The sequence below is a fragment of the Bubalus kerabau genome, chromosome 10, assembly GCF_029407905.1.
Source record: "Bubalus kerabau isolate K-KA32 ecotype Philippines breed swamp buffalo chromosome 10, PCC_UOA_SB_1v2, whole genome shotgun sequence".
NCBI lineage: Eukaryota > Metazoa > Chordata > Mammalia > Artiodactyla > Bovidae > Bubalus > Bubalus kerabau.
In genome coordinates, this window is record NC_073633.1 from 80,230,411 (window position 1) to 80,256,533 (window position 26,123).

A 26,123-nucleotide genomic window follows, 5' to 3' on the forward strand; every position below is an offset into this window, starting at 1 on the left:
ACGAAACTATTTGTATAGTAATCTGTCCTTCTACAAGATTCAAGTTAATCAATTTATGGCCCAGGATGAACCATTTGATGCCAAGATTATCCCAAAATGCATCTTATGGGTGAGGGGCCTGGTGCCATTCTGAGTTTTAAGACATTCCTTTTTTTCATTAACAGACTGCTAGTGACTATATAACATCCAGCTGAAGACTAGCAGGAGGGTACTCTTTCTGCCCCCTTCTGATGCCTATGTCAGAAGCTTTCTCTATCTCCTTTATACTTTAATAAAACTTTATTACACAAAAGCTCTGAGTGATCAAGCCTCGTCTCTGGCCCCAGATTGAATTCTTCTCTTCCGGGGGCCAAGAATCCCGGCGTCTTTTCATTCAACAACAACCTTTCATTACTTCTCATGTCACTTGAATCCAAAGGACATTTTTTGCTCTTTTCACTTAATTCAGAAGCACTGGTAACCACTCCCTCCTTAAAAATGTCTCAATCCTTAGCTTTCATAAAAAAAAAAAAAAAAAAAAAAAAAAAACACATTTCCCTGATTCTCTGTATACTCCTCCTCTTCTTTGCAGGCTCAACATTCTTTATCCAGTGAGTATATATTCAAGTTCTTTCATGTCCACTTCTCTTATGCTTTCACCTATCTCCATAGATTCAGTAACTTATAACTGTATTATATCACCAGACCAGACCTCTTCTATAAACTCTAGATCTTTATACCCAGGTTGACCTCTCCTCTTAGATAGCTTAAATGTACCTCAGTAACATGTATATGACCTGTCATTCCCCCAGGTCAGATATTCTCCCAGTGTTCCCTGTTTTAGAGGAATTATGCAATTATGAATCTCCAATACTTTGGCCACCTGATGCGAAGAACCGACTCATTGGAAAAGACCCTAGTGCTGGAAAAGACTGAGGGCAGGAGGAAAGGCGACAGAGGATGAGATGGTTGGATGGCATTACCAACTCAGTGGACATTAGTCTGAGGAGACTCTGTGGGGTTGGTGAAACAGGGAAGCCTGGCATGCTGCAGTCCATGGGGTTGCAAAGAGTCAGATATGACTCAGCAACTGCACAACAACAACAATGCAATTATGTAGCCAGAAATCTGGGAGCCATCTTTCAAGATCCTTCTGATTACCCTAATATCTAATGTATTACCAAATCTTACTAATTCTATCTCCTAAAACCCTTTCAAATCTCACCATTTCTCTAGATCCTCATCATCATCTTCCAATTCCAAGCTTCCATCAACTTTCCCCTAGAGCATGCCAAGATCTATCTAATTTGTTTACTCAGACCCTCTCAATGAAGGAATCACTGGGGACTCTCAATGATTATCCACACTGAAGCCAAGCAGGCCTTTTCAAAATTCAAACCAGATCACGTCCCCTTCCTGCTGTAACATCCATCAGTAACTTATCAGAACCCTCCAACGTATCCATGGTCTATAATGACCTCAAAGTCTGTCACGCCTCAGCTCTCAGCATTCTGCCCCTTGCCCTGAGCATGATAGCCACAGTGACTTTTCCTTTCTCTTGTAAGCTTCGTCCTCTTCCATCACAGAAGGCCTTTTAACTTGACATTCTCTCTGTCTAAACATCATTCATTTCCCTCTGTATCTAGTTGACATCAATATTTATTTAGACCTTAACTCAATTGTCATGACCCTAGTGAACCTTTCCCTGACCTTTGGACCAGGTCATCCCTAATAATTTTAGATACAATGGACCTCTCCATCACAGCTCTTATCAAGGTTGCAATTTTATACCTATCTGTGTCATGACATGATTAACACATATCTTCCTGTTGAGCTGTAAGGTCCTATTTGACCCTCCAATACCTAACACAGTGCCTGGCACATAATATATGCTTGCTAATTGAGTGACTATATCAATGTTTTTGTTGTTGTTTTAGTTGCTAGATTCTGTCTAACGCTTTTGCAACCCTGTGGATTGTAACCCACCAGGTTGCTCTGTCTATGGGATTTCCCAGGCAAGAATACTAGAGTGGGTTGCCATTTCCTTCTTCAGGGAAACTTCCTGACCCAGGGATTGAGCCTGCATCTCCTGCACTGCAGGCAAATTCTTTACCACTGCTCCACCTGGGAAGCCCTGACTATATCAATAAACAGATGCATTCATAGATTCTTACAGGGATCTCTTTATATAATTAATATCATTAAATTTAGTGTGAAGTACCTTCCTAAATACCTCGTGTATGCTTTCATCTATGGTAATTTTTGTCTTTCCATATGGATGATATAGTCCTCAGAATTATACATTTTATGCCTACTGTGCATACAAAGCCCCAATACAGTAATTACTTTTTTGATTAGAGGAATTGCCCAGTATCCCAGGAAAGGGAATTCCACAGTTCTAAAACAGAAGGACCATAAACAGTAAAGGGCTTTCTTTCCCCAAAAACTATCCAAATCAGTGTTTTTCAATTTTGTTTAATTAAAGCTCATAGTAAGAAATAAATTTTACATAGTGACTCAGTGTGTTTACACACATGCACACATGTACACACAACTGAAAATATTTCTCAGAAAATGCTTTCCATACAAGATGTACTCCATTTCTGTTCTATTTCAATCTTTTAGTGTGCCAGTCAAGACCTATTAAATCGATCTACTCCCTGTGAAGAGTCATATCTTATGGTTTTAAAAACCTGCTTCAAACTATCCCCAAAGGTCTTGCACATCAGCCTCTCTCATAAATAGACTTGTTTTCAAGACATTTTTTTAAGATTTAGATCAGAAGTTCTTACTGTCCCTAGTTAAGTCAGTTATTAAAAATATTAGCCTGCCCCAACATACCACTTTCAATAGTTCCACATGGGAAAATGAAGACTCCGGCTCAGCAGGGCCCAGCTGTCATGATCCATTTGCTGTTGATATGTTATTTCACCTCTAACCTAGTATTACTGTATAATAACAAAATTAATAACAAAAGCAGCCAGGAGCAGAGCCCTTGCTCTGTGCCAGGTCTTCGACCATATGTCACATGTACAACTCCATCCAGCGATGAGTGGGAGACTCACGAAGCCCCGGTGCCCCAGGAGGTCAGAAGCAGGAAGCACAAAGCTCCTTAAATCCCAATTCTTGACTGAGATATTTGCAAATTCAAACCTTTTCTATGGGATATATGACTAGGAATGAAAGGTAAGTCTTAAAACAATTCACACCAAGGAAGACTAATTCTTATATTAGCTTGAAGGCAGAGTGGTTTGGGGAAAAGAATACAAAGTTGGAATCAAAAGCAAGCTGTTTCACTCTGTTTAACAGGCTTTGGGTTCATCTACCTCACTAGAACTGACTCAAATACATTCCTTTTTATGGCTGAGTAATATTCCACCTACATATATGTATCACAACTTCTTAAAAAATCATATATTGATGCACATTTATGGAATCTAGAAAAATGGTACTGATGAACCTATTTGTAGGGCAAGAATAGAGATGCAGACATAGAGAACAGACTTTGGACACCATGGGGGAAGGAGAGGGTGGGATGAATCAAGAGAGTAGCACTGAAAAATATACATTATCATATGTAAAATGATAGCTAATGGAAAGCTGATGTATAATACACGGAGCTCAAAGCAGTACTCTGTGATAACCTAGAGGGGTGGGATGGGGTACAGGGGGCTTCAAGAAGGAGAGACCATATGTATACTTATGGCTGATTCACGTTGTTGTATGGCAGAAGCCAACACAATATCATAAAGTAATTATCCTCCAATTAAAAATGAACTTTTTAAAAAAGTGAGTTGTTGAAATATTGCCTGACTTCAATCTTATTTTTAAAATAAATATACTTAATTTTAACAATTAATATAGAATATGGACAATCCAGATATTTGCTAGGTATATACTAGAATATTTGCTTGTACTGAGTTTAAAGTTAAAAAAAAAACGGTCAAAGAAATATGCTTTCCATTCATCTTTATGCTTGGAGTTTGATTCCATTAATTTAGACCAACAGAGAGCAAAGTAACTAAACTGTGTGCTCACCAGCTCTTACCTCAAGGTCTTAATGATGACATGCTAGCAATATGTGCTCTGAGTTTAGGAAGGCAAACATAAGAACTGCTTCTACCATTTCTGAATATTTTATAAAGCCTAACTGAGAATTGACTATGCCAAAGCCTTTGACTGTGTGGATCACAATAAACTGTGGAAAATTCTGAAAGAGATGGGAATACCAGACCACCTGACCTGCCTCTTGAGAAACCTGTATGCAGGTCAGGAAGCAACAGTTAGAACTGGATATGGAACCACAGACTGGTTCCAAATAGGAAAAGGAGTACATCAAGGCTGTATATTATCACCCTGCTTATTTAACTTATATGCAGAGTACATCATGAGAAACGCTGGGCTGGAGGAAGCACAAGCTGGAATCAAGATTGCCAGAAGAAATATCAATAACCTCAGATATGCAGATGACACCACCCTTATGCCAGAAAGTGAAGAAGAACTAAAGAGACTCTTAATGAAAGTGAAAGAGGAGAGTGAAAAAGTTGGCTTAAAACTTAACATTCAGAAAACTAAGATTATGGCATCTGGGCCCATCACTTCATGGGAAATAGATGGGGAAACAGTGGCAACAGTGGCTGACTTTATTTTTCTGGGCTCCAAAATCACTGCAGATCGTAATTGCGGCCATGAAATTAAAAGACACTTACTCCTTGGAAGAAAAGTTATGACCAACCTAGACAGCATATTAAAAAGCAGAGACATTACTTTGTCAACAAAGGTCCATCTAGTCAAGGCTATAGTTTTTCCAGTGGTCATGTATGGATGTGAGAGTTGGACTATAAAGAAAGCTGAGCGCTAAAGAATTGATGCTTTTGAACTGTGGTGTTGGAGAAGACTCTTGAGAGTGCGTTGGACTGCAAGGAGATCCAACCAGTCCATCCTAAAGGAGATCAGTCCTGAGTGTTCATTGGAAGGTCTGATGTTGAAGCTGAAACTCCAATACTCCAATGCCACCTGATGTGAAGAACTGACTCATTTGAAAAGACCCTGATGCTGGGAAAGATTGAGGGCAGGAGGAGAAGGGGATGACAGAGGATGAGATAGTTGGATGGTATCACCGACTCAATGGACATGGGTTTGGGTAGACTCCGGGAGTTGGTGATGGACCGGGAGGCCTGGCGTGCTGTGATTCATGGGGTCGCAAAAAGTCAGACATGACTGAGCAACTGAACTGAGAAAATTAACCACAGTGCTAGGTCCTTCATATAACAAGTCATCAACTAGTAAATTTTCATAACAAATTATCACCAAACTACTCAAAGCTCTGTGGCGACCTGTATAGGAAGGAAATCTAAAAAAGAGGATGTGTGCATACATAGAGCTGATTCACTTTTCTGTACAGCAGAAACTAACACAACATTGTAAAGCAACTATACTCCAATTAAAAAAATTGTTTTTTTTAATTATCGCTAGAAGCCCTTTCCACAAATTTTCTGCCAACACTTGAATTGTCTCAATACAACCAAGGGAGCTCCTGTGAAAAACCTGAGGAATTTTAGTTAGGTTATTGGTTTCCTCATAACAATGCCTACCACTCTGGGTAGTTTATGGAGATTAGAATAATGTGAGCAAAATCTTTATAAGCTAACCACTGGAGTAAAAATTACCTATAAACTAGTATTGTTTATTGTGTACAAGATTCTTTTACAACTGTATTATATACGCAGAAAGAGCTTTCTGTGTAAGCTCTCTCTGTGTGTGTATAAACAAATACCCTAGGAAAAATAAAAATTTAAATGTTGACCCTGCAAACCAAAATCTATAAAATTATACTAAGGGCTAAACTACAAAATAAAATATTAGGAGAAAGTGGGAAAGAAAGATAAAGACAGACTATTTTTTTATTTTAAAGACTAAATTAAATGGAAATTACTAAGTATTAAATAAATAGTCCAGGAGCTTCTTTTGGAAACTGATCTGTTTGCTGAAACTCAGTATGTATATATGAAATATTCACACAACTGCTCCATTTCCCTATAGTCATGAAAATTATTATTGCAGTAAATGTGAAATCTGGTATTATTAACAAATATTAAGAAGAAGATAGCAGAGTAATTAAAATTGCTTCCAGAAAATTTTAATTCCCTTTGGCTTTAAAACATGACAGGGAAAAGCAACCTGGTTACTGAAGGATAACATCTTTTGCAAAGAAGATAGTTGCAAATCTCGAAAGCAAGACCACCTCAGTTTTGAAAACACAAAGCCATTAAGAAATTGCCCATAATTCTGAGTGACCATCACAATCCTGATTATTATGGAATGAATGTATGCATTCTCCCAAAACTGATACGTTGAAACCTTACTCCTCGTGTGATGGTATTAGGAGGTGGGACTTTGGGATTTGATTAGGATTCAATGAGGTCATGAGGATGGAGCCCGTCATGACTGGGATTAGGACACTTATAATAATGCGTATTATTATACTTAAAATAATGCTTGGCTTCCGATCATACGAGGAAGATATGATGAGAAGTCAGCAGTCTACAAGCAGGAAGAGCATTCTCACCAGAATCTGACAATGCTGCCACCCTGACCATGGCTTTGCAGGCCCCAGAACGGTGAGAAATAAATTTTTGTTGGTTATAAGCCATGTGATTTAGCAACAATCATGTCCAAATGTTTTAAACACACATATGTTCCTATCGAGAAGACTCTTGAGAGTCCCTTGGACTGCAAGGAGATCCAACCAGTCCATTCTGAAGGAGATCAGCCCTGGGATTTCTTTGGAAGGAATGATGCTAAAGCTGAAACTCCAGTACTTTGGCCACCTCATGCGAAGAGTTGACTCATTGGAAAAGACTCTGATGCTGGGAGGGATTGGGGGCAGGAGGAGAAGGGGACGACAGACGATGAGATGGCTGGATGGCATCACTGACTTGATGGACGTGAGTCGCAGTGAACTCCGGGAGTTGGTGATGGACAGGGAGGCCTGGCGTGCTGCGATTCATTGGGTCGCAAAGAGTCAGACACGACTGAGCAACTGATCTCATCTGATCTGATCTGATGTTCCTATTGAGGCTTCTAAGAATTGGGTAATTTTCTGTCACAGATGGTAGTAGTCCAGTAAAACATTTCAGAAGCAATAATCCCACACAAGAACAGATTCTCAAACGGATCTCTGCAAGTGTCTGGGGCTCAAAAACATTTCATTGTATTTTTTCAAGACCATCCAATATCCTCCCAGAGATGGACATGAAGTGAAACACTTTTTCATCAAGGCTTGGAAGGTCAAAAACTAAATCACAAGACCACCAGGATCTTTATGAGTGTTTCTCAATTTTGACTATTCATTTGATTGGGATGGATGTTGAAGAGACTTGAAGGGGATCACAGGAGTTACTCGTGTGACTCCACCTCTCAAAAGAGTGATTTTCATGGATCTGGAGTGAGAAACAGGCATAAGTATCAATATTTAAATCTTCTCAAGTGATCTAACATGTAGCCAGGGTGGAGAAGTCCTGATCTACTTCAATAAGCCCTAAATGTTGGCAGCCACGCAAAAATACAGCCACAAAGGTCAGCCTCATGCTGTCAGGTTTGGAAAACTTTGCTCTCACACCTTGCTACTCAAAGTGTGGACCAGTATCACCTGGGAGTTTATGAGCAATGAAGAATCTGGGACCCACACAGAGTGAATGAATCAGAATCTGCTTTTTAGTGAGGTCATCAGGTGATTCCCCAAGCTCATGAATACACTCATCTTGTGCATCCTTTCCTTACTTTTAAGGAAAGTAAAGCCTTTTTTAAGGAAAGTAAAGGATAGGAAAGCTGGCCAGGGACGTTAGAAAACTTGGCAAACACAGGTAAAGGGAATTTAGTGGGGGAGAAAGATAGAATTAGGTCTCACTATGTAAGACTTTCTCTTCTGCCATTATATTTCTGAACTGCTGTTTAAACTTCTGTTTTCATGTAATATAAAGGAAGCCCTTCCTCTTTACAAGGCTATTTCTTCAGACAACAAGGAAAATAACTACATTCAATTTAACACCACTACACACACATTAATCCCATTCCTAAAGGAGATAGTGTACAAACCATGAGGTCAATAATTTTGCTGACAGAAGTTTCTGGAAGAAGAAAGGTTATATTCAGTCAATGAAAACAATATAAAAGCATATTAGATGTTTCTCCCCTTCCTAGGAAAATGATGCCTTTCCTCTACTGCAACATTAGCTGTGTCCGGCATGATTAGATACTTATTGAGGTTTTTGTTTCATTTATTTTGTTTTTAATGAAAACTACCCCCTTTTATGATCCAGAAATTTCATAAACAATGAAAGTATGGAACACTTGTTGAGGGGTTAAACCTCTCTCTCTTCCTCTCATCATTTTTATGCAAATTACCCTAGTGAGAAGTATTTCACCATACAAGGACAGAGAAATTTTCAGATATTTTAACAAGTGCTACCATAATGCAGGAGACCAGAGTTTGATCCCTGGGTCACGAAGATCCCCTGGAGAAGGGGATGGCCACCCACTCCAGTATTCTTGCCTGGAGATTCCATGGACAGAGGAGCCTGGTGGGTCCCAGTCCATGAGATTGCAGAGTCGGACACAACGGAGAGACTAACACTTCTGCTTTTACAAGACACAAAGGAATTCTATAGAGTCCTGAGGAAGAGAGAAGATGGGCAGTGGAGGTAGGAAAGGAAAGGTCTTCACAAAAAGGAGCCAGAAACACTGAATAAAACTTGCTCACAAATTTATACTTTTTCCAAGATCTAGAGCTGCTTCTGAGGAAAGTCAACCAGATTCTCCTTCTGATTATATTCATTTAGTCCTAGCCTTGGAGAAGCACATCACCTAGAAGTCATCACTCTTATTCTGAAAGCCCTAAAACCCTGGCATAGAGCTCCTCCAACAGAGGTGAAACCCACAAAGTGAGCACTGGAAGGGAAGGATTGGAGTCTAGACTCTCACAGCTCCAAGTATTACCCTGCCCTCCACAATCCTCCAATTCAAAGAGCAAAAGAATTCAAATTCCAAAAATCAGTGGCCAAGAAGGGAAATTTGGAGCTTGAAAGCAACAAAATGAAATTCATGAACCAATCACTAATGTTTTCTAAAAGGGATTCAAAAAGGTATTTCAACACTGAAAAGTGAAATTGAAAGGTCTCCTGCACTGCAGACGGATTCTTTACCATCCGAGCCACCCGGGAAGCCCAAGAATACTGGAGTGGGTAGCCCATCCCTTCTCCAGCAGATCTTCCTGCCCCAGGAATTGAACTGGGTCTCATGCATTGCAGGCAGATTTTTTACCAGCTGAGCTACTGACTGTCAAATATTCATTATAAAGTTACATTTGATTTAGAATTTTGGTTAGAGAAGGGAGTAGGAACAAGATAGGGATAGGAGACTGACCTACAAACTATTGATACTGTATAAAATAAATAAGCTACAAGTTATATTGTACAGCACAGAGAGTATAGCCAATATTTCATTATAACTTTAAAGGTAGTATAATCTATAAAAATTTTAAATCATTGTTATACTTCTGAAATTAATATAATATTATAAATCAACTATACTTACTTCAATTTTAAAAACCCACTTAAGAAACATACATACATACCCCTCAGAATTTTGTCTCTCATATGAGCCGGCCTCCTATTAAAATCTGAAGCTACATGTTTCTAATCCACAAAACAACCAGACTGATCAGGTTAATTACCTGATACTCTTTTTCTGAGCCTCTGAAAGAAGAATACAGAAATCACTTCTGCACACAATCACACTGAGCAAAGCTCTCTTCGGCTGCATTACTTTCTTCCAAGGAATGAAAAGGGAGCTAGAAGGCAAAGTGATAATGCAGGTGATATCTAGAGCTTCACATTATACCTAGTAATCTTCCAATTTTCTCCATCTCAGTTTTCCCCATCTCCATCCCTACCTCCATCTATTCCCAGGTGCTTGAGCCAAAACCCCATGCTTCACACCTCTTCATTCGTGCCATCCAATTCATCGCTTATTGAAATTCATCCTTTTGCAAAATTCAGGCTCAAATTGAATAAAGCCATTGGTGTATGACCTAAATCAAATCCTTTGTGATTACACAGTGGAGGTGACAGATTCAAGGGACTAGATCTGGTAGACAGAGTGCCTGAAGAACTGTGGACGGAGGTTCGTGACACTGCACAGGAAGTGGTGACCAAAACCATTCCCAAGAAAGAGAAATACAAGAAGGCAAATTGGTTGTCTGAGGAGGCCTTACAAATAGCTTAGGAAAGAAGAGAAGTGAAAGGCAAAGGAGAAAGGGAAAGATATACCCAACTGGATGCAGAATTCCAGAGAAAAGCAAGGAGAGATAAGAAAGCCTTCTTAAGTGAACAATGCAACAAAACAGAGGAAAACAATAGAATAGGAAAGACTAGAGATATCTTTAAGAAAATTGTAGATACCAAGGGAACACTTCATGCAAGGATGGGCACAATAAAGGACAGAAATGGCAAGTACCTAATAGAAGCAGAAGAGATTAAGAAAAGGAGGCAAGAATACACAGAACTGTACAAAAAAGGTCCTAATCACCCAGATAATCACAATGGTGTAGTCAGTCACTCATGTAGAGCCAGATATCCTGGAGTGTGAAGTCAAGTGGGCCTTAGCAAGCATTGCTGCAAACAAAGCTAGTGGAGGTGATGGAATTCCAGCTGAGCTATTTCAAATCCTAAAAAAACGATGCTGTGAAAGTGCTACACTCAATACGCCAGCAAATTTGGAAAACTCAGTAGTGGACACAGGACTGGAATAAGTCATTTTTCATTCCAATCCCAAAGAAAGGCAATGCCAAAGAATGTTCAAATTACCATAGAATTGCGCTCATTTCACATACTAGCAAGGTAATACTCAAAATCCTTCAAGCTAGGCTTCAGCAGTACATGAACTGAGAACTTCCAGATGTACAAGCTGGATTTAGAAAAGGCAGGGGAACCAGAGATCAAACTGCCAACAATTGCTGGATCATAGGGAATTCCAGAAAAATATCTACTTCTGCTTCATTGACTATGCTAAAACCTTTGACTATGTGGATCACAACAAACTATGGAATATTCTTGAACAGACTGAACTATCAGACCACCTTACCTGCCTCCTGAGAAACCTATATGCAGGACAAGAAGCATCAGTTAGAACTGGACATGGAATAATGGACTGGTTCAAACTTCAACACTAAACCCTAATAATTTTACCAGCAGAAGCACCCAGTTCTCTTAAACTCTACAGGTACCATCCCAGGCAAAATACCCCACCATTTCTTGCCCAGACTATCACAAGAGTCTCCTGGCTAGTCCCCTATTAGCACTGTTCTTTCCTCCAACCCAACTAGCCATTATACAGCAAGTGACCCCTGTAGCCAGAAGATCTGTCCACTGCACTTGGAATATAATGCAAAAGCCTTTCCCTGAATAGTCAGGTTTCTGTCTCTCCACCCTGGTTTTCCACATTTCTCTTTTTTTGTCCACTGAGACGCAACTACACTGGCTTCTAAGCTTCACAAACCCAGCCACTCATTTTCTCTTCCTTCTTAGGACTGTTTACAAGCTTTCTTTGCCTGCAATACTCTTCTGTCCATTCATCATCTATTTACCTCTTATTTAGGTCTGAATTCAACACTACTTTCTTAGGAATGTCTTCCCAGACACCATCTCCCAGTCAAAATTAGTCTCAAATACACTTGACCACAGCACTCTCCCCTGTTCCTTCAAAATGCTTACCACAATTTATAATTTATATTTGGTTTGGGTTGGTGAAATGCCTGTTCCCCCACCAGACTACAAGTTCCATGAGGGCAGTGACCATGTCTGTTGGTTCACTGCTGTATACACACACAAGGTTGTTGAATGATCAAATCAAATAGAAAAATTCTTATTCCTAAAGTCATACAGTCAATAAATAATTATTAGAGCAATGCTAGACATTGTCAAGAATATAGATAAGGATTGTGCTAGGTATTTTTTTTTCAAAGAATGAACAGTTCTGTTAAAAAAAAAAAAAAAAGATTAGGTATTCCAACACAGATTTCCCTGAACTCTGGGAACTTGTGAATTTAAATCATGCAGCACATATTACTTTTTAAACTTGTCTTCTGGGTGAGTGGTATCTATAGATATATTTAAGTTTCAGAGAACAGAAACAGCAGAACAATCCCTGAGGCACATATAGCACATTTTATTTGGGTTAAATAAAATCCTGAAACAGATGGCTAAACAAAAGCATAAATAATTTATATGTCATGCCCACATGCACAATGTTGATTTCTGGTAGGTGCGTTACCCACTTCTACTATGTCAACAATAGAATATAAGACTGGTATGTTTCAGTCCTCACAAATACACCTTTATCCTACAGCTCTGTATCAAAGAAATGTGTGTGTGCATGAGTATGTGTGTGTGTGTGTGTGTGTGTGTGTGTGTAGACACATACGCTTTGTACCTTTCACAATGAGACTAATTATTATATAATAATATTGGCAACATTAAGCAGACCATCACTGTGGGAGTTTGAAATATGCAAAAAAAAATCTGTTAATTTATTCAAACTTGTTCAGCTGTCATCAAAGATAAAAATATGCCTCCACTTTTCATCTTCTTCAAGATCAAAGGTAGATTTTTAAGTTTCTGTGTTTCTTTGATGGCATTAAATTCATTTTTCCATCCAGCCTAAGTGGTTCAGGATTCATGAGCTATTTTAACATATATTCCTGAAATTCTAATGGTAGGAAAATGCAATTTTGTTATAGAAAATATTTCTATACACACACACATAAAAGAATGTCCAACAATTCAAGGTTTCTACTTTTAATAATTGGTGTTTTCTTCATGAAAGATATATTTCTTAAAAGTACACTCGTCAGCATCATTAAAAATAAAAGATAACTGCAATGATGGTCTGTGTGATTTGTAGTCTCATAGTACAACAGAAAATCTTCACCCATGTAGATAAAAACAAATTTTTACTGAATTTTATTACAATGATATTCATTAAAATACATAAGGATGTAAAACATTCACTAGTTACATAATCTTGGATAGAAGCTAAATCAGTCAAGTTACGTTTATCAGTGGGGAGAAGTATTACATATTTAATGGTTAAGCATCATTTTCAATCTTGAAAATAAACAAACCTTGTTTTTGCAAATGAACTTCAGCTCTTATAAAGGGATTCTATTTCCTTTAGAGTTTACCTTTTAAGGCTATCAAACACTAATGGCAAGATAACTAACGAAGAATTTCAATTAAAAGACTAGTCTCAGCTCCACACCTGGTAGAAAAATAGAAGGGAGGCTTTTCTAAATATATTTATAATCCAATTAATTGCTAAAGCTTTGTCCTATATATATATTTTTTTTTAATTTCTACTATCTATGCAATAGGAGCTAATTGTTCAAGGGAAAGATACAGATCACATATTCAAATTTCTCTCCTTTGGCCAGATTTAACTGAGCCGGTTACAAAAAGAAGCTAAATTTCTGCCTTCTTCTTGAGCTTATCCAAGCATCACCAATTACTGAGGCAAAAAGAACTGATGCTTCTTTGACTGGAAGGAGTAGTTTTTTGTTGTTGTCATTGTAGGGAAGAGCGGTGTTTGTTTTTTTGGGTTTTGCTCCAAATAAGGACGCCCTTGGTAAAGTGAAGCCAAATGCCTTTAAGCTAAGATCCACCAGGATAAAACTCAAGAAAGTCTCAGCTATTTAATACTTTCCTTTCTTCAGGTTAAAAAAAAAGAAAAAATCACCCCTACTTTAGAGAAAAATAGGAACAGGTGAATAGTTTTTAAGCCCTTGACGAGGCACAGTGCCAGAGCCACCACATTTGTGAGTTTGCTGAATCTTTCCAGCAACCCTGCAAGGTAATCATTAATACTGTAATCCTGTAGAGTCCTAGATGTCACCTAGACCGATGGCTAGAGTCAGGACGGGAGTCTGTGTCGAGACAAGATGGAAATGCCTTTTATCTGTTGAGAGCACTGTTTTCTGCCCTACAGAGTTCCAGAAAGATGACCAGTTACCTTGACTATGGTTGCTCTTGGAGAAAAAGAGGCTGCTTAGGAATGAACAAGAAGAACATATCACACCTTTCATTCCTCACTCTCAGAGGAGATCTTTCATTTCTGGGCCCAGTTAATGGTGCAACTCTTCTTTCAACCTGTAATTCCTACTTTAGTCCATCATACTTGTACACATTGGCCATATGTGATGCCAGTTATGGACACATCTCATGCCCTGAGATGAGTCAGTACAGTGAACTATCATACATCCACTCACTCTGCACCCAGCACTTATAAAGAGTACAGCAGGAATATATGGCAAAATTCTTACCCCTAGAGATAAATAATCTGGTTAGGAAGTAAGACTAGTATTATACTGCATGGGAAGCCAAAAATGACCCTAAAATTCCTAGACTAAAATATTAAAATATTAAAGACACCTTTGACAGAAATGGGGAAATACCAAAGGAAGTAAGTCTGCTTGACACCAAAAACAATGATAAATTCAATACTGTGGCCACACTGAGTTTTAGATAACTTGTGGGGAGCACAGGAGAAATTCTGTAGGCCACTGGTAACATGGGACTGGAGAACAGAAAGTTTAAATTATGACAGGACAAACTTGCTCTGAAAAGAAGGGTATAAATGTAAGAAAAACAGTTGAAAGTTGAACATGAGTTGAACCTCCCCTTTGGGAGGGGAGAAAGGAGGGGGTGGGAGGGAAGGGGAGTGGAAAGAGAATAGAAAATGAAAGGGAAAAGGGCAAGAGAAAGTACAAAGTCATGAAAGCCAAAAAGTGAGGAGAGGATAGGGGAGCAGAGTTTTAAATCCTGCAAAACTAGAAAAATATGGACAAATGAAAGGTTTCTGGATTCACAAGAATGCTCACTTGTAACCTTCTAGGAAGTCTCATGGAGAAGGCAATGGCACCCCACTCCAGTACTCTTGCCTGGAAAATCCCATGGATGGAGGAGCCTGGTGGGCTGCAGTCCATGGAGTCACGAAGAGTCGGACACAACTGAGCGACTTCACTTTGACTTTTGACTTTCATGCATTGGAGAAGGAAATGGCAACCCACTCCAGTGTTCTTGCCTGGAGAATCCCAGGGACGGGGGAGCCTGGTGGGCTGCCATCTATGGGGTCGCACAGAGTCAGACACAACTGAAGTGACTTAGCAACAGCAGCAGCAGGAAGTCTCAACATTTCAGTTTAGTCAGAAATCCACTGAAAGGAGGTTCAAAAGGAAGTGGTGACCAAGATTTAAAGGCATCAGCTACAAATGGTGCATGCAAAGTGTTAAACATCTAAATAATAACAATAACTAGCTACACTAATACTGACATGGAACTTGTTAAGTGCCAGACTGTTCTCAGCACTTTGCACGTATCTTCTCATTTAACCCTCACTTCAGCACCGTGTAAGCTAGGCACTATTCTTGCATTTTGCAGAGCAGAAAACTAGGGACAGACAAGTTCGTCACAGAGCTAGTAAGCATCAGAGCCAGGACTGTAACGCAAGCCTCCAGAACCCATGGTGCCTAACCAGTGTGTACCCTGCCCATCACAGAAAGAAAAAGGGGGCGGGAGGAAACATTCGTTTTATCATTGTGTTCAATGTGCAGCCCCAGTGCTTAGATCAGAGTCTAGTACATGGTGGGCACTCAACAAATTTATGTCAAATTATCGAATTAGTGAATGATTAACTAGAAAGAGTACAAAGGTCAAGCAAAAGGACGGGAGTTATTTTAGGTGAATTTATTCCCAGACTGTTTAATCCTCATTGAAAATTTTCTCTGTTCTCTCAACACTATGAAAATAAACTCATTGTGCTATAATTTGTCCCAAATTAAAAATATGCCAGGAGACATGAAAAGGCTTACAGAAAAGATGAGGATAAAGATGAACTTTTGCTCTTTCTTAGTCTAAGTGAGTTGTTTTCCAGTTAAACTTGGTGACCTGAGGCTGACCCTGCAGGCTCTAACAAGCCAAAATGTATCCTGTCTCTTCTTCTGATTACTGCACAGGACTGCCAGCTGCTTCTCAAGGCGGAACTCACTCAGAAGATACATAAATTGATATAGACCAATTTCCAAGGATAAAACTTACCATCAATAACTCCTAATGCAAAATCGTTTTACAAAAAGAATTAATTAGAATCAACAAATTTATAAAGTTATTTCCTATATAAAATAGTCTTCATTTTAAGGCTTAGCGATCAGAACAAAAAATGACAGGAAATATTTCAGCTGTATATCCAGTTGCAATACGAGATGAATGTGAGATCACTCACACATTTACCTCTCATGCTCTCAAGAGTCCCATCTGATTTTCCCCATTCAATGTGATTTCCATGTTCAGATCTACACATTGGTTATCTAAATATTTTAAACTATGCAATTACTGATACAAGCTTACCTAATAGATGTGATCAGCCGTATTTTAGAAAAACATCAATTCTAGACTTGGTTAATTTAGGAGACAAAATTAAAAAAAAAAAACATTTATTCAACTAGTACACAGTGCTCTTCACAGGGGGGACATAAAAGTATGTGTAAGGTATAACCCATATCCTCAAGCAGCATAGTCCATATACCGACACTTCCCTGACTTCCCAGCTATTTGTCATTATCTCTAGAAACTGCTGATTGTGCACCTAAGCTCAGATCTAAAATCATATATCTTGTGAAATCAATAGGACTTAGTACTTATGTTTCCCTGATGGGACCAGACCCAATAAAGAAAGAAATCCATTTCAATAAGATTTCAAATTGCTTTTCAACCACTCTTCCTTTATAAATTATTTCACTTTTTATTTAATTTTCTTATCTTTTCCCATGTGAAAGCTTAATATATCAAAAAACCATTATCTAGAATGTATACAAATACTTCTTTGCATTAGTAGTAATATTCATAAACAACCAAATACTAAAATAATGTCTAAAATGCACTCTGAAATATGTGACAATATTGTCAATGTTCATTTGATCAACCATCTTTCAAGACCAAGTCTTTCTAATATTAAAACATCTACATTATATAAAAGGAGAATATTCAAATGACTCTTTTTAGTCATTCTTCACTGATAAAAAGGAGTTATATCCTACATTATTAAGCTAGCATATTTAGTGAAATAAACTGAGGATGTTTTTTCAGGCTTGCTGAGGTATAACTGACAAATAAAAATTGTATATATTTAAAGTATATAACTTGATGATTTCATATCATATACAATCAAGCTAATCAACATGTCCATCATTTCACATAGTTACTATTTTGCTTTATTGTGTGTGTGGCAAGAGCATGAGACTGGATTTTTTTAAATTCTATTAGTAAAGAAAAATATTTTACAAATGTCCATTTCTTACAACACATAAAGACTACTTTCTTTGACCTCAATTTCCACAATAATTACCACTGGTTTTGTGATTTGTTATTCAGGTTTATTTGCTTTCACACTGCTGCTGCTGCTTTCGCTTCAGTCGTGTCCGACTCTGTGTGACCCCATAGACGGCAGCCCACCAGGCTCCCCCATCCCTGGGATTCTCCAGGCAAGAACACTGGAGTGGGTTGCCATTTCCTTCTCCAAAGCATGAAAGTGAAAAGTCAAAGTGAAGTTGCTCAGTCGTGTCCGACTCCTAGCAACCCCATGGACTACAGCCCACCAGGCTCCTCCGTCCATGGGATTTTCCAGGCAGGAGTACTGGAGTGGGGTGCCTTTGCCTTCTCTGTTCACACTGTATCTATGTTATTCATAAAAGTACTGTATGACACATTTTAATTTTTCCCACTAAAACTTGATTTTGTTTAGGACATTTCAGAGCATCTCTCAAAATATGGTTTCTAACCCTACCAAAAAGAAAAAAAAAAAAAAATCCCTAAAACCAAGATTCAAACTTGATGACGGACAAGAAATAAAACCTCTTAAAGGAGTACTATACCTCCAATCATATTTTTTGAGAGTTTAATAAGTTTGGAAAACTTTGAAGAATATTTATTTTAGCTCTGTATTTCATTTTTAAAGTTTGTATAACATTGAACTACTAGAATCATGTAACATCCTAGCTAAGTATCTGTAAATCTGTAAACTATCTTTTAATAAAATCAAAGCACTATCATGAACTGATTCTACTTGATCAAACTTAATCAAAATTATATTAAGACATCTGATGAGGAAATTTTTTGTTGAAACAGAAAATATGTATTCATCCTTCTAATGTGAACATTATTCATACATAATTATTCTGCAAAACTTCATATTTTATATATACTATCACCACATTGAGATGGTTACAATAACATTTTGTTCATCTGCTAAAGTGAATGTTATACTAATCTAAAATTTGAATTTGTTTCCATAAACTGTTTTTACTAATATCACATTCAGTCAGTCAGAAAATGTTGGTTATCATCAACTAATATAAGATTGCAATTCCTTTCTTCATTTCACTTTCTTATGGGTCTTCTATTTTAGATATTTTCTGCCAAGAGTGACGACTAACTTCATTGATTTTTAACCCCCAAACTTGAGGAAAAGGACAGAAAAGAGAAACAGATGTAAATTAGTTTACCTGTGGCAGAACCTATAGTGCCCTCTTGTGGTGAATCTTAACTACAGGACTCTGGAGAAGAGTGCAACCTTTTCCTAGACTAAAGGCTGGAGAATGTGGAAGCATTGTTCCTCCATGCTAGCAAGCAGCTGTTATTAACAATGAGAGCAAAAGATAAATATTGACTAAACTAAAAGACTCCTTTACAGAAATTTACTCAGTCACTGTCAAAACAATCATAGTTACTCCCTTCTACTCTATAAAATACCGTGCTATAGGTTTCTTTTAGTAGGGCAGTTGACAGACGGCCAAGCGTGTAGATTTCTACCTCTGCAGTCCATGGGGTTGCAAAGGGTTGGACACAACTGAGCGACTGAACTGAACTGAACTACTTCTGGAATCAAGCAAAAGACAGACAAACAGAGCAGTTTCTAGTGAACACAAGGATGTCCTGGGATAAACATCTCCCTAGTCAACAAAGTACTGCATCTGTTATATAAGGCAATGTGGACTCTGAAGAATGGGACAATCCTCTGGCTTACTTATAATTTAGGAAGTGGTCAGTGTAATTTCAACCTCTGTGATATTTTAAAAGTAGAACTGATACATCATAAGACTTGGATAAACCAAAGCTTCAGAAATTCTAAGTGGTTTTATCAATATCCCCTGAAGAATGTTTTAGATCTTTCAAGAAAAAATATCAAGTACTCTATTCAAAAAAAAAATTTGTCTTTCATCATTTTTTTTAAATTGGATGACACTTATGAGTCATTATTTCTTTATTTTGTTTTTAAATCACTAGTTTTCTACTTCCTCTCCTATAGAATCTCATTTAAGATCTCAGTTTTTACAAATATTAACTATAGCACAAAAATTATTTTAGATTTTCCTATTGGTAAGAGCAAAGAAAGTACTTGGGGAGGTATTTCAAGTAAAATGGAAAACTGAGTATACTGAGTTGCTTCTCTTGAAGGTTAAGCAGTTCATAAAATACTGCTTTTTCTGTTTTCTTCTTTCCTGAGCCCCTTTTTTTTCTCTAAAAAGAAAACACTTCTAGTTTTTCCTAATGTCTAAAATATTAAAGAACAATAGCTATATTCTAATTTAAAAGAAATTATTTTTATAGTTAAAATTTTCAAAATGGCAACTAGTTACTGTCACTCAAACTAACAATGTCTGCCTATTTGCTAGGGAATCAAAGACAACATATAGACAAAAATGTACTGCCCAAAGCAGTAATCACATTGAAGGCCTTGGAAATATTTTGTTTTGTTTAAATCTAAAGTTCTACCTAAAAGTCTTTAAAAAACTGCTACTTTCTTTCAGGTACCTACCCTCTACCCGTAAGTGTACTGCTCCCTACAGCCCAAAACATATGGATGAAGAGCTTGCAAAAATACTGAAATTTAAATAAGGAAAGCTAACCTAATAATGTTTCAGACACAGATTCAGTCAGTAAGCACTTTGGATGGAAGCCTTCTATGAGACATTGCATGCCTGTAATGAACTCGCCACACAGTTCCTAAACTTTCTCTTCCTAACTACATACTTTGATTTTACTAGCCAAAAATGTATCTAAATCTTGCTATTGCATTTATGCTCTTGACCTTTACAACTTCTTGGAGTAAATAATGTGCACTCTCTGCCTATTAGAATCACATGTAATGATTGTAATTCCTTTTATTTGTCTAAAAATGATCATATCTTTTATCTTAAAAGAGGAATTTCCTACTTGTACCATTTGGGTATTTGGCTATATAGTATGTTTGTATCCATCCTACTCAATGGCCCTCATTATTTTATTTTATAGACTTTGAATCACCAATAACAATTTGAAATGCTTTCCCATAACAGACTGAGCCAACTAAATAAGGAAAATAAAAATCCAATCTCATGAAGCGTAAAATAACAGCAAATAGGCCATAGTGCCACTCTAGGGCAAAGAATACAGCACCGTTATTCTGGAAAATTGCAACTGAGGAGTTTGGAACTCTATTAGGAAATCCTCATGTTTAAAACCTATACCCAAATATATCACACTTCTTGCTCTTTTGTTCTTCATCAAGAAGTATTCTGATGGATTTCTAATTGAGATTTCAGCTCATTAGTGATAGCCTAATAAATAAAAGCTTGTATCCCTCCTTTTCTCTCTCCCCTACTTCTTGTTCCCTCCCTCTCTGTATTCCGCTACTTTTTACATCTCTCTTTTGCCCACTGAGTGTGTGAAAGAATGTATTTCCTCTGCATCTGTCTTGGTGTCTGAGTGGATACCTGTCTGTATTTTATCTGTGTGCATCTCTACATATGTTTGTACTCCATCTGATTCTCACTAAAAGATCTGATCTTTTCATAAGAAGAAAATGAGGTTGTGTCAGAAAGAGAAGAATTTCATGGAGGACAGGTAAATAGCCAATCCCAAACCATCTTTCTTCAATTCTTAAATATATTGGGAGTACCACTTCCCTTTTTTTCCACTAAAGCTCTGCCAATACATCGCTTTCAATGTTGTTAAGTTACTGAATAATGAAATCTTTACTGTGACAAACTCAATCCATCTGTGAGAACCCTGATGGGTATTTTCTGTTAATCTCAATTAAACAATTTCTCAGAATGAATTTTTTTATTTCTCTGCCAAATCATATAGAAATGACAACAACTGTGGGATATTCCCACAAAATTTAACACTGTAATTCTCAATTTCTGAGGTACTTCCTATGTAAGTGGCATTGAGACATTTCAGTACTGCTTACATACACAAGAACATATACTTACCTCAAATATCTAACACATTTCAAACAAAGCTGAGAGGTTTTGAGTAGCTGTATTGTAAGTTAGCCACATGCAATTAGAGGTGATATTTAAAATGCAAAAACAGATGAATTTTCATTTGTACTTGCTGCTATCCATGGAAAGAAACATTAAGCCAGTGAAGCAATTGTAACATGAAGTGTAAAAAAGATAAAACGTTCATTAATTTGGATAGTGGATTTAAAATGGAGGCAATAGAAGCAGCTATTTCTAAGCCACATAAAGTAAGTCATAATTTCATGGTATATCAAAAATAAAAGATATTCTGCAAACTGGCTCATAGTTTCAGTCTGTATAAGAAGTTTCATCCAAAGATGCTATAAGAGTAAACTTCAGTCAATTCTCATCTACTTTCTAGTTACCATGCAGAGCAATAGAGAACCCTCCAAAATTTTTTAAGGCCTTCTCTTAAAAGTCCTCTTGCAGACCAAATTGCATGGAGTTGAAATAACCCAAGAGGATGAGAAAGCTGAAAAAAACGGGCTCTATCTTAAAAGCTATATCTTAAATAGCTAATTCCAATAAACTTTAAATTTCCCAAACTGGTTGTTTTAACAGTAATATCTCTTTGTACTCCAGGTTTCTATACAATATTAATATAGGAAATAATGTATAAACATATAAATTGTCTACCATAATGAGTTCATATTTTATATTATCATAAAAAATCAAACACACTCAAAATCACACTGGAATGGCTAAAAATATTATAGTTATTTTTTAAAACTAGACCAGGCCTATTAGCCATTTTTTCCAACCCCAAAAGGTCAGTTCAAGACTTGAGACAGGCATTGATAAAATAGGAAGAAATAAAGTCAAAAGTCACAAATTAAAGCCTAATACCATGTCAGAGATTGATGAAAAGTACCTTGGGACACTTACATTACAGTCCCAAAATCAAGGGAAATATTTGCAAACCTAGTTTTAGAAGAGATTATATCCTAAGAATTAACAACTTAATCTACCAATTCAGGAAAAGCACAATTGTGCCTCTTTCTGTCTTGCCCACTAAGCAGGGAGCTTTTTGAAAGCAGAAGTGTCTTAATCATTTTTTATCCAAAGGATTCCACAGAGTGTCTCTTGTATAAGGCATCCAAATAAATATTGTTTAATTGAATGAATGAATGATTAAACAATGATTATGGAACTGCATAGAGCATTTCCATTGCTTTAGTCCAAGATCTACTGTAATTAATATGCAGAAATGTCTTTCTCATAATTCTCCAAGCAAAGGATCTCAAAATAAAATAACTGGCTTCTGAAGGAAAAAAGGACAACTTTAAAGCATATTTTACATACCTTGCTTGTAAAATTAAAAATTATATAAAAGATTTGAAAACAAGTAGATGTATATTTCAGTAAAATGCAAAGTTTACAAGGTCCTAAAAGGTGAAATATATAACCATCCCCATTCAGATATCTTAGAGGAAATGAAGGCACAAATGGACAGAAATTTAAAGTCACTTTAAGGCAAGAAAACCCTAGCCTCAGTAGCAAGGTAGGACGGCATTTTTAAAATTGTTTCTTTAGTTACTTTAAAAGCACAGTAGCTATTGTGTTCCCTCTATATTTCTCCTGTTTACGTCAAATCAAATATATCATATAGATCAACATAGACCAATGCCTCAGAAAAAAGAAACTTCAAATTTGACCAAAATAATAGCCTTTCCCTTTTTCCAGAACAGCCTCTTTCTTAGATTCAATTCCAAGCACCCTCCCAAACACTAGGCTCCTTTGAACGGTGCCCATTGGGCCTGAAAGCCATTCCAGAGACTTAAATCTTAAGGAGCCACTTTCACAGCCATTCCCAACTTAAGGGAAGCCCTTCCACCGAGATTAAAAATTTGATCAGTCTCTGCAGTCTACTTAATTAAAAAAAAAAAAAATGTGGTGGAAAGATGAACAAGAAAGACATCCCTCAACAAACTCAACTCTGTTCTCCAGCTGTACCTCCTCCCTACCCGCTACTCCCCTTCGACTTTCTCTACTCCCGGCTCTGGACAGGTGGGAGGGGGGTGAGTACGTCTTGGGGAGGGGCTGCAACAAACTTTCTTTCTGCCACCTCGTTCCCACCCCCACCTCACATCAGGTCCACCTGGTAACTGAAGCCATTGGAAAGGGCCGTCCGTATCCCCCTCCCCCCTTGGGAGAGGGATGAAATGAGGTGGATGGGGGCGTGGGTGGGCAGGATGCAGGTGGAGGGGTGTTCTGACTGTAACTCTTCTTACCACTGGAGCGCCTGACGATGTTTTCCAGAAACGTGTTCTGCGGTGCCACCAGCCCTCTCTTGCCCCCCGGCATCCTGGGTCTAAAGAGCAGCGGCCAGGATCCGCGGCGGGGGAGGGGGGGTTGCAGGAAGAGAAGGTGGAGCAAGAAGAGGAAAAGGTGGAAGAGAAGATCGAGCTGAAAGAAGTGGGGGCGCGGCGGCGGCGGCGGGGTCCCCTGACTGTGTCTCCAGCCCGACCCGGATGAGCAGCTCTGGGGAGAAGGACCAGGCAGTTCATGGTAGTAGCACTCCCCCGGCCGCCGCTGCCCAGACTGTGGCGGTGCCGCGCACGGGGCTCGGGAACTGCAGGCTCCGCGGGGCACAATGCGCCTGCGCCGCCCCCGCTGTCGCTGTCCCGCCGGTGCTGATGCTGAAGCAGCCGCTGAGGCTGTTGTCGCGGCGGCGGTCACCTAGGCGCGGGATCAGCATTTCTTCCCCTGCCCCGAGTACCGGGGCCGAGGGAGCAGGGAAAGCCCACTCAAAGCCCTCTCTCCCAGACCCTTTACTTCCCCTTCCTCTCTCCCTTCCCTCATCCACCCCTCTGGCGCGGCTGGTTCAGGGTTGCCCGGCTGAGCCCAACTTCTGCCCGGCTGCGCGCCCGGTGGCCGCTCTTCTCTTCCCGGAGATCGAGGCTAACGCTCGCAGTCCAGTGGGGCCCTGGAGAGGGCAAGAAAGTGGGGAGAGGCAGGCAGGGTGCCAAAGAGAGCAATAGGCAGTCAGAGGGGGTCACATCTCGGTTTCTCCTGCCAAGGTCCAGAGTCCCGACTGCACCCGGGAACGCGGCTGCCGGGGCGGAGGTGTTGATCATCTCCCGCTCCAGCCCAGGCTGAGAGCGGAAAGGGGACTGACTGGGCGGCGCGCGGGGACGCAGAGAAGCCACCTGACGCTGCTACTGCCCCCCTCTGGGCTTGGGCGCCCGAAGCTTAACAGAGGAGCTCTCTGCACCCGCCCTAGCCCACGCCTTGGAGCCAGAGCCAGATAAAGTCCGAGCGCAGAGCTGGGGGGGTGAGGGGTGGGGGGTGGAGGGGCGCGGAAATGGCCCCTGCACCCCAGACTAGGTCTGGCGCGCGGTGGGGCGCTGCGACTGCACTGGGATGCTTCCCAGGGCTGCGGAGCGCAGAGGCGAGCGGCGAACCCCGCCGCCGCTAAGTTGCGGGAAAGGTTGCACTTAATGAAACGATTAGGGGAAGAGGGTGACTAATTGACCCTCCAAGAGAAGGAGAGTGCAGCGAGCAGCATTTGCAGTGGAAAAACAGTGAAGGCGGTGGGCGCGAAGCTGCCCAGGACCGGAGACTACGAGCGGGAATCGTTTCCTACAAAGCTCGGAACCAGCGACAGGAGGGGAACTGTTAAAAACAGAGCCCACAAGCCAGAGTCTGTGACGGAGAAGGGAAAATAGCCTAAGTGTGAAGGGACTGGGGAAACAGAGGAAAAGAAATAAGGGAGCTCATGACGGCAAGGATACCTCCTTTTATCTAAGGCCGTGGTTCTAAGTGGTCCCGGACTGGAAGCAACTCCTAAGAACTTGTTTAAAATGCAAATTATTCGGCTCTACCCCAGAGTTCGGAAACCAGGAACTCTGGGAGCTGGGGCTAACAATGTTTTAAGAAGCCCTCCGGATAAATATTCTTCTTGCTCAAGTTTAAGAATAACTGATCTAAGGCTTTCGCTCCAGAGGCTTCGACCGGGCCTGTCTAGAAAGGACGACTGCATAAACAGGGATGAGGAGTGAGGACAGAAAGTGCGCTCCCGCCGGGTCAGAGGTTAGTGGCGAGGCAAAGCATAAAGTAGGAAGGCTAAAGGAGAGTTGGATGGGGGCGTCCCCTTTGCTGGGACCTGTGCTAGATAACCCTTGCTAGAAACGATCAAACTGGGCTGCTCAGAAGCAGTAGGATTCTCCCTGGAAGGGGTCAGAATAAATAACCTCTGCTCTGCCCCTACTCTGGGCAGGGGGATAGGGAAGCAGGGATGGTGTCTGGACTTCCTTTGGAGACCCCTAGATTGCCAAGTGCGCTCAAGTTACTGTCCCCCTCTCCAGAGCAGTCTGTGTAAGGGCCATAGCCTATAGCCAAAGTGGGTGAAGTGAAGTCATTCAGTCGTGTCCGACTCTTTGCAACCACATGGACTGTGGCCTACCAGGCTCCTCCATCCATGGGATTTTCCAGGCAAGAGTACCAGAGTAGGTTGCCATTTCCTTCTCCAGGGGATCTTCCTGACCCAGGGATTGAACCCAGGTCTCCCTCACTGCAGGAGGACGCTTTACCCTCTAAGCCTGGAGGGAAGCTAGCCTGTAGCCAAGAGACACATAAATGCACAGCCAATATCCAGGCTTTAGTTTAGGGTCATTTTCTCCCTCTCCTCTGAAATTTCCACCAGTTCCTCCAGAGATTGGGTAACTGATCAAAACCCAGAAGGTTGATGCGCTGTAAGAAGCAGTTTGCTCTGCTAGGATTTTTCCACACAAAATCAAGAGACTTGGAA